The sequence below is a fragment of the Neovison vison genome, chromosome 1 (genome assembly GCF_020171115.1).
Source record: "Neovison vison isolate M4711 chromosome 1, ASM_NN_V1, whole genome shotgun sequence".
In the NCBI taxonomy this organism is placed as follows: Eukaryota; Metazoa; Chordata; class Mammalia; order Carnivora; family Mustelidae; genus Neogale; species Neogale vison.
The window spans coordinates 120,304,571-120,313,755 of NC_058091.1; the positions used below are offsets into that span (position 1 = coordinate 120,304,571).

General features: G+C 34.2%; 1 pseudogene; it reads right to left on the reverse strand.

Moving 5' to 3' along the window:
* Positions 1 to 5,484: 5,484 nt before the first annotated feature.
* LOC122904839 lies at positions 5,485 to 6,734 on the reverse strand (annotated as a pseudogene).
* Between the last annotated feature and the right edge of the window lie 2,451 nt (positions 6,735 to 9,185).

The window sequence follows — 9,185 nt, forward strand, 5'->3', positions numbered from 1 at the left end:
ATATTTCCTACATCACCTAAGACACTGGCAGCCTGGCTGGAGATAAAATTTCTTCTTTTTCTCCTTCTCCTCCTTCTTCCTTTCTCCTTCTTTACTAGAAATTCCTTTGTGATCTCACAGACACCAGAAGGTTGTCTAAAATGTTCAGAAGCCTGTATTTTAGAACACAGCCTTTAAAATCCCACAATTTGTATGTAGAGATGAAATTTAAATGGTTATCAATAGATCTGAAATCATAAGAAGATTATTCTAAAGATTGCAAGTTGAAATAAAAAACTAGTTATTCCTAGTATACTGACTTTTATGGAATATTTAAAGTCAGAAACAATGAGGGTTCTGACCGGAAGATTACCTACAATGAATTTATAAATTTACATGCTAGAATGATAGGTAGAACTCACAATTCTCTGATTTATCTATGAACAACTCAGAAAAAAAATTAAATAGACCTAGTTAATATAGCAGATATAAGTGATGTGAAAGTTGGGGTTCAGGAACAAACAGTCAAGAAAGAATTCTTGAGATGTCTTTGGTGCAGAAAGAGTGGTTTTATTAAAGCACAGGAATGGAACCCATGGCCAGAAAGAGCTGCACTGTGGTTGTGAAGAGTGGCTGATTATACACTTTAAAGTTGGGAGGGGGTTAGGCGTAGCATAAGTCTCTAAGGAATTTGGAAGCAAAGTTTCCTAGAGGTCAGGCTAATTTCAGGCTAAAGTTCTCTTTTTCCCTCTAGGAAAGTATTAACATTAAGGCAGCTGGGTTCTTGGAGGAAGATCACCCTGCCTGTCCCAAGTACTTGTGAATGGGCTGGCTGTAAGTTATTAAAAAGTTTAACTTTTTTTATATTTCTTTTGCCCCTGTTTTCCACATTGTAAGGAAATCTGAGCTGGCTTCTCTATATTTATAAGATGGCTATAAGTTTTATTTGGTGTAATTACAGAGTAATGACCTTCAATTTCTTCAAAAGCAGTCTCTTATTCTGGAAATTTCATTTCAAAGATCACTCTTGTGTAATATATTATTTGAACTCAGAGTGTTTAAAAGATAAAGAAAATGCAATAACTTACTCAAGATAGAACCAAAGGATTCTACCGTAGCTTTACTCCAAGGCCAGTTACACTTTAATTACCCTTATGATTTTTATTAACATCCAAAAGATTTATGAGGCAACTCAGTATCTTTATACTCCTGAAGGTAGTGATATTGATAAAAAAAAAACCATTCAGTTAATTGTGGGTGAAACTCTGAGTGAAAAGAATGGAGTTCAATATTTCCTTCTTTTCCATTGTGGTGGGTGAGGTAAGAGGGTCCTTGAACAATACACTCCCTTCCACCTCACTCTGCCTTTAAGGCTCAGCCTGAGCTACTAGATAAGGAATAGGAGACATGGAGATGTCAGCCTAGGCCTATGGTTCTTAGTCCTGGGTGCATAGTTTAATCACTTGAGAATATCTTTTAAATTACTGATTCATAACCCTACCTTCTCTTCTTCTCCCCCACTTCCAAAAAATTTCTACTTGATTGGTGTGAGGTGGGACCTTGATAATGGTACTTTTTTAATAAAGTTGTTCAGGTAAACCTAGCAGGAAGTTGGACTTGAGCCCTGCTGATCAAGAAGTAGGGTTAGTATTTCAAACCAGTTGAGTAGCCAAATGAACTTTGATACCAGTCGTTATTGAGCTGTGCCACTTAGAATATATATTTCTAAGCAAGGACAATGAGAATTGGTATATGGCTTATTGGCTGACTAAAATTTTTTAGTTTTTTGTATTTTTATTAAGCAGATTTTGGGATTAATCTTGTACTTTTGATAGTCATGATATAAAAGAAGTCTTTAGTTCTTTTCCCAACCACATTGCCTCTGCCTGCTTTTTGTTCACCCATAGCAGTTAAGAGATGCTATGAATTATACTAATTCAAGAGTAATAGGATATAATAGGGACTTCCTCTATTAGGATTATTCATGGTCTTTCCATATGACTGGAGAAGACGGAGAAAATAAATCTTCTTTCCATAAAGCTGGACAGCTGAGAAAGTCTGAAGATAAGACTCCAGTTGTCGCTGCCTAAGAAAGACTGAGGGAAGTAGCATAGATAAGTTCTGCTTTAGACTTTGGGTGAATGTTCTTGGAAAATAACACTGGAGAGGATCTTCCTTTCAGGCAGGTTTTCTCTCTCCATCAATAGTTTAAGTAAAAACCTTGAGGGAAAAGAGAGAAAATTCCCTTTCTCTTTCAGGTATTTTCAAGAGACTTAAAACGTTTTCCATACTTCTGATCACCAATTTATATGCGGTAAAGCACATGATTGTGCTGTCCAAAATTATCCTGCACCTAAGCTCAAGGCATCTGTAACCAGGATAAATGAGATACTTGGCAGAAATACTTAATAGTCCTATAAGAACTTGGTATCCCCAGTTTCTTCTTCTCAAGTCCTTCCCATTATTGACTTATGCTCTTGGGCCGGTGGGTAGAACAAGGAAAATTGGCATTTGTGGGGGCAACATTTCACATGGTAATTACTAGTTATCTATAATAGAGTAAATTTCTATGATGTATCAATTAAACTTCAAGCTAGGATAATGCCACGATGAGCAATATTTTGGAAACAGTAGCCAGATTCTTGTATCAGAGGAGATGGGAACTAATTTTGAGGGTCAAGGCAGGTTATTCTGCATCTTCAAATATGTAATGTAATCAGCACAAAAGGAAGTGAAATATTAAATAAAAAGCTGTTATATTGAAATAAAAACTGCTGAACGAATTCTGGAGACCAGAATGTATTTCTGGGACCATGGTGGTAAATGAGTAACTAATCTGCAGAGATTACAACAGTGTCCCAGTGAATTATACTACTGTATAACAAATTACTCCAAAACTTAGTAGCTTAGGACAACAAATTGCATAGTATTTCTCAGGTCAGAAAGTGAGGAGCAGTTTAACTGGGTAGTTTGGCTTGTGGTTGTCATAAGATTGCAGTTAAGCTTTTGGTTAAAACTGTAGTCATCTAAATGCTTGACTGGGGCTGGTTGATCTACTTGCAAGAGAGTTCATTCACATGACTATTGACTGCAAGCCTCAGTTCCTCATCATGTGTACATTTCCATGGAACCATCTATTATATTCAAGACATGCAGCTGAACAAGCAATGAAAGAAAGGGTTCAGAGCTGCCATGTGTTCCATAGCCTGGTCTTGGAAGTGATATACCATCACTTCTACTGTTTCAGTTGATCATAGTGATGTCCAGACCAACCCTGATAAAATGTGGGAGAGGACTGTACAAGAGTGTGATTACTGTGTGTTGAGAGACATGGGAAGCCATTGTGGAGGCCGGTTATCATATCTTCCTAGAAAGCAAAACATTTTCATTATTTTGCTGGCCCAATACTGACAGTGGTTTTGCACTTTTTAAAAATCAACCTTACTCTCCCTGTTTCTAATTCTGTTTCTCACACTGAAAGAGAAGGATCATCATATATTCCAAAGAAAATTTTATCTTACTGCTACAGGAATATAGGAGTGAAATAGGATTTCCTTAGTTTGAAACATGATATTCCTAGGGGAGAATTTTGGGGTTTCTCTTCCATATTTGTGAAGCAGAATTTTCAAAAATATGAGAATGATGAAATTGTGGATATGAGAAGGCATGGCTGCAATCAAAGGGTGAAAAGTAATTTTTTTTCTCTGTTTCAACCTATATATTAATGTTATAAAGTGAACTAGGATGTGTCTTCCTTATAATTCAGTAGTCTTAAAAGTCTACTTAGATGGTCTGGGGTTTCTGCCCTCATACTAAAAGTGTTGAAGTACCTCCTTTTTTTTATGATTGAGGTATAATTTACAGACATATATCTTTATAAGCCCAGCTCTCAAGTATAAACTTTGATAAATGCTGACAAGTGTACATATTCAAATAACCCATACCTCAATCAAGATTTAGAATATTAGTTTTCCCCAGGCAATTGTGGTCTAATTTCCATCATGAAGGTTTTTTGTTTTGCCTTTTCATGAATTTCTTATAATGGTAATAATACACTATTATATTTCATTTCTCTCACTAAATATAATGTTGTTGAGACCATGTATATGGTATAAGCTATTGCATATATCAATAGTTTATTCCTTTTATATTTTTGAGTTGAATTCCATTATATGAATACGCCACAATTTTTCTACCCATTTTCCTGCTGATGGGCATTTGAGATGTTTTTAGGTTTTGGCTATTATGAATAAAGTTGTTAAAGATTTGCTTTTAAAGTCTATTGTAGACACATTTTGTTTCTTTTATAATTTTATTTTCATTATAAAAAATTGTCATTTATTGTCAAAAAATTTTTGCACCATTTATGGTTACAAAGTTTCTGTTGTTACTTGTGCATTATTGTTTTTAATTTTGTTTTTGTTTTATTCTGTTAGTACAGTGAATTAAACTGTATTTATTCATTATGTATTTTGGTTTTGGTTTATTATTAGCTTTGACTTATTACTGTTTCAATTAGATTTTTCCATCTGTGCAACCCATTCTGTGGGTTGTGTTTTCTTTCCCTTGACAGTGTCCTCATGTACAGAAATTAAAATAGTCTAATTTACGTATACTTCTTTAGTTGCCTGTGCTATTGATGTCATGTTGAAGAAACTGTTGCCAAATCCAAAGTCATGAAGATTTTATCTACTTTTCTTTCAATAGTTTTATAGTTTTAGTTCTCAAATTTAGGTTTTTGGTATATTTTGAATTAATTTTTATATGTGAAGGTAGAGGTCCGACTTCATTCTTTTGCATATGGATGTCAATTTTCACAACACCATGTTACTATTCTTTTCACATTGAGTGGTCTTGGCAACCTTATTAGAAATTATTTTAGCATATATGTGACAGCTTACTTCTGGAGTCTCTGTTCTGTCTCATTACTCCATATGCCAGTACTCCGTTTTAATTACAGTGGCTTTGTGGTTTGATTTTAGATTATGAAGTGTGAGTCCACCATCTTTGTGGGATTTTTTATATTAAAAAATTGTTTTACTTAGAAGTATTCAGAATGTCAATAAAGCAGCTGTAACTTTTTTTTTTTTTTTGCAATTACAGATTAGGATTCAATCAACAGAACAACTATTTCATATAAGTTGTTCCAGAGACAACTGAAAATGGAAACTACCACCCATATACAATTAATTTGTGCTGTTCACCAATAAAAACCTACTTTAAATTTTCATGCCAATTTCCAACCCCCATACTGTACCAAACAAAGTTAGTGGGTACTTAAATTTTCACCGTGACAAGGCTATCTAAAGATGCTTTCGGTAGTGTATTAACTATACCAAAAGAGACCGTACAGGTTAAAAGCATATTTCACACAGCCTTATATTTCTATACTTTCCCTTTAAAAGGAAAAACTATTGTACAGGCCTTTAAGTGCTTTATAGACCAAAAACGAAACAAAACAAAACAACAAAAAAAATAAAAACAAAACAAAAACTGAACTAGAACTTATTCATCATTATCATCTTCTTCATCTTCCTCCTCATCATCATCCTTGTCTTTCTCTTCCTTCTTCTTTTTTTTCTTTATACAGCCTTGATGACTCCCCTTTTTTGCTGCATCAGACTTTCTTTAGCTTGCTCTGCAGCAATACCTTTTCTGTACTTCTCCGTTCAACTTAGCAGCCTCCTTTTTAAAGGCTGCTCGTCATCTGCAGCAGTGTTATTCCACGTCTCTCCCAGTTTCTTTGCAACATCACCAATGAATTGGTTGGGTTGTTCTCTTTTGATTTTTGGGTGATACTCGGAACAAAACAAGAAAAAGGCTGAAGGAGACTTCTTGGGTGCATTTGGGATCCTCGAACTTCTTTTTTGCTTCTCCTTTAGGAGAGATGTAAGTTTTAATTTTTCTTTCATAATGGGCCTTGCTTGCCTTTGCCATGTCTTCAAATTTTCCTTTCTCTTTAGCAGACATGATTCTCTGCCTCACTAAGCACTTCTTATAAAACTCTGAGAATTTGATTGACTGAAGCATCTAGTTGCTGCTTCTTGTGGTTTTATTGGCAAGTTTTCATAAAGAATGCATATGATGATATTTTCCTCTTGGCTTCTTCTTAGGATATCCTCTACACACGTGCAATTATTTTCTCAGTGAGGCACAGAACTGTTTGGTGCCATCTGACTCTCACTTGCCCTGGAACTGTCTCTCCTTCTGTGAGAGCAGGAGCCAGACTTAGTCTCTTTGTTGTTCTTTTTCAAGACTGTTTTAGTTACTTGGTATTTCTCGAAATCACATAAACATTGAATGGAAAATGATTTTTTTTTCATATTCCTCTCACATCTGGGTTACATTATTTTAACTGAGAAGTCTGCTGTCATTTTTATGTTTGTACCACTTTATATAATGTTGCTTTCATCTCTGGCTGCTTTTAAGATTTTTTTTGTCACTTGTTTTGAGAAATATGATTATGATGTGCTTTGATTTAGTTTTCTTTGTTTTTAGTATTAGTAGAGATACAAATCTTTGGATTTATTTTGCAAAAAATCTGAGAAAAATTTGGGTCATTATTTCTTCAAATCAGTTATTTTGGCCCATTTGAGTTGTCTCAGAGCTGATTGATGCACTCTATTTCTCCCCCAATTTCTTATTTTTCAGGATATCATTGTAGATAAGACTCTGTCTTCAAAGTCACTAATCTTTTCTTTTGCAACCTCTAACCTGCAGCCAATCCTACCTAGTGTAGTCTTCATGTTGAACATTGTAGCTTTCTTATCTAGAATTTTAATTTGAGCCTTTTACATGTATATTCCATGTTTCTACTTAACATGGTCAATCTTTCCTCTTGCTTCTTGAGCCTATGAAATATAGTTAAACTAATTTCTAATGTATTTATCTACTAATGCTATCATCTATGTCAATTCTGGTTACTTGTCTTTTGGTTGAATTTTCTCCTATTTGTGGAGTCATATTTTCTTGTTAATTCGAATGGCTGGTAACTTTCAATTGCATGCCAAACATTGTGAATTTACCTTTTTAGGTGGTAGATATTTTTGCACTCCATAAATAGTTTCAATATTTGTTCTAAAACACAGTTTCTTCATATGATTTGATCCTTTGGGGCATGTTTTTAAGATTGTTAGATTCTAAAACTCTGTTTAATGTACAGCTAAATTCTCCCCCCAACTAAAGTAAAACTGTTCTCAGTACTCTACCTGATGTCTCATGAGTTATGAGGTTTTCCACTTTGACTGTTGGAGATTAGAACTATTCTGGACCCTGTGGGGATAATAATGATTGTCCCCTTTAATCTTCTTATGTGGTTCATTCTCCAACATGGGATGGTTTTATATATATATATATATATATATATATATATATATATATATATAGGGGAACCATCTGCAGATCTTCAGGATGTTCTTTCCTTCTGTGCGTGCAGTTATTTCTTCTCTGGAACTTTGCAAACCTTAGCCACTTTTGGTTCCTCTGGATTCCAAGATAGATTCACAAATCAGAAAGTAAAGTAGGTTCTTTTGGGGTTCCTGGAAACTTTATCTAGGCAGTCAGCTGAGACAGTTATAGGGCTTACATCATTTGTTTTCTATCTCTGTTATCATTGTCCTTCAATGTCTGATGCCCAATGTCTCAAAAACTATTGTTTCATTTATTTTATTCAATTTTTGTTGTTGTTTCAAGCCCTTATAACTCTCTTTTGGTCCAAAGCAGATGTCTTATGTTTAGGTTTCGTTTGAGATTTCACTGAATCCATAGATCAATTGTGTGATAATTTAAATCTCTTTTAATAGTAGATATTTTAACCATAAACTTAGAATATTGAGGTTTTGAGCCTTTTTCTTAGTATTTATTCAGGTGCAAGTGAAATAATTGTTCATTTAGCCACTGCAAAAAATGTCATAGTTAAGTTATTGGCATTAATGATTTTACCAAGATTATTAGCTATAAGAACACTATTTCTAAGTATTTTATGATTTTGATGATAACATGAATTGTATATCTCTTTCAAATTGTGTGTTTTGTTTCTAAAGAAATATTATTCTTATATCTAATAACCTTGGTAAGTTCATGAATTCCAACAATTTAACTATGGAATTTTTTTGTAGTGGCTAAATATACAATTATTTCACTTGCACATGAGTTTTATTCCCTTTATTCTAATATTCACTGAAACTCCCCAACTCTAAAATATATCTTTTTATCAGAATTTATGATTGGAATACTAAGATATGCTACATTCCCATTTTCTAAGAGTTGGGAGATGGAATCAGAGCTAAGTCTTGCTAATTGTTTAGACTCAGATATCTCAGTCATGTGACTGACTTTTCATGTTAGATCATGGTTAAACCATGTGGGCTTGAGACCAAGATCCTGGAAGTTGAAGGGAAAGAAAAGTGTGTACAGGTACAGAGTATGTATTAAAAACAATCAACAAGAAAAGCAAATACCCAAAGCAAAGGGTTTAAGATTATGATCTACCATGCTAGGTCAATACTCTCATCTAATATACGCTCATCAATACTCTCATCTAATATACTGTCATCTAATAAATTCCTATGTAAATAACTGCCACTTAGGAGCCCTCTTATTAAACAATAAACAACTATGCAACTAGATAGAGGTTTCTGTTTTGACAACCCCTCCCATTCTCTTTCTTTTCACCTTGTTTCCCCTCTCTGGTTTCCAGACATTGTCTCAGATGCATTCTTAATTCTTTTAGCTCTAGTCTGCATGATATCTCATTTCCACATTTATGTTCTCCTTAATGCCTAGGTATTGATATTCCTCTGCAATCATCCCTTACCCCCAGGAGAAAAAAAAAACACACACACACAAAACTGCTCCGGATTCAACCATATTTCACCACTTTAGCAATTCACAAACTAGACAGAGATACCATCAGTTATTGCCTGGATCACTTTAACAATAGTCCCGTTGTTTTCTTTCTCATCCTACTGACTAATCTTACTACAACAGCAATAATAACTGTTGAATATTTTACTAGAGACATAAGTCAAAATGTGTCATTTTTCTACTCAATGATCCATATCATCTCCCTATTTCACTCAACTTAAAATAAAAGTTATGTTAATGGCTTATTAGATGTCATATGAATCTGTTAATTCTCTGACCTTTTCTCCAATTACTGTACTTCTAGTTCCTTCACACCATTCATATCAGCTTCTTTCCATTCC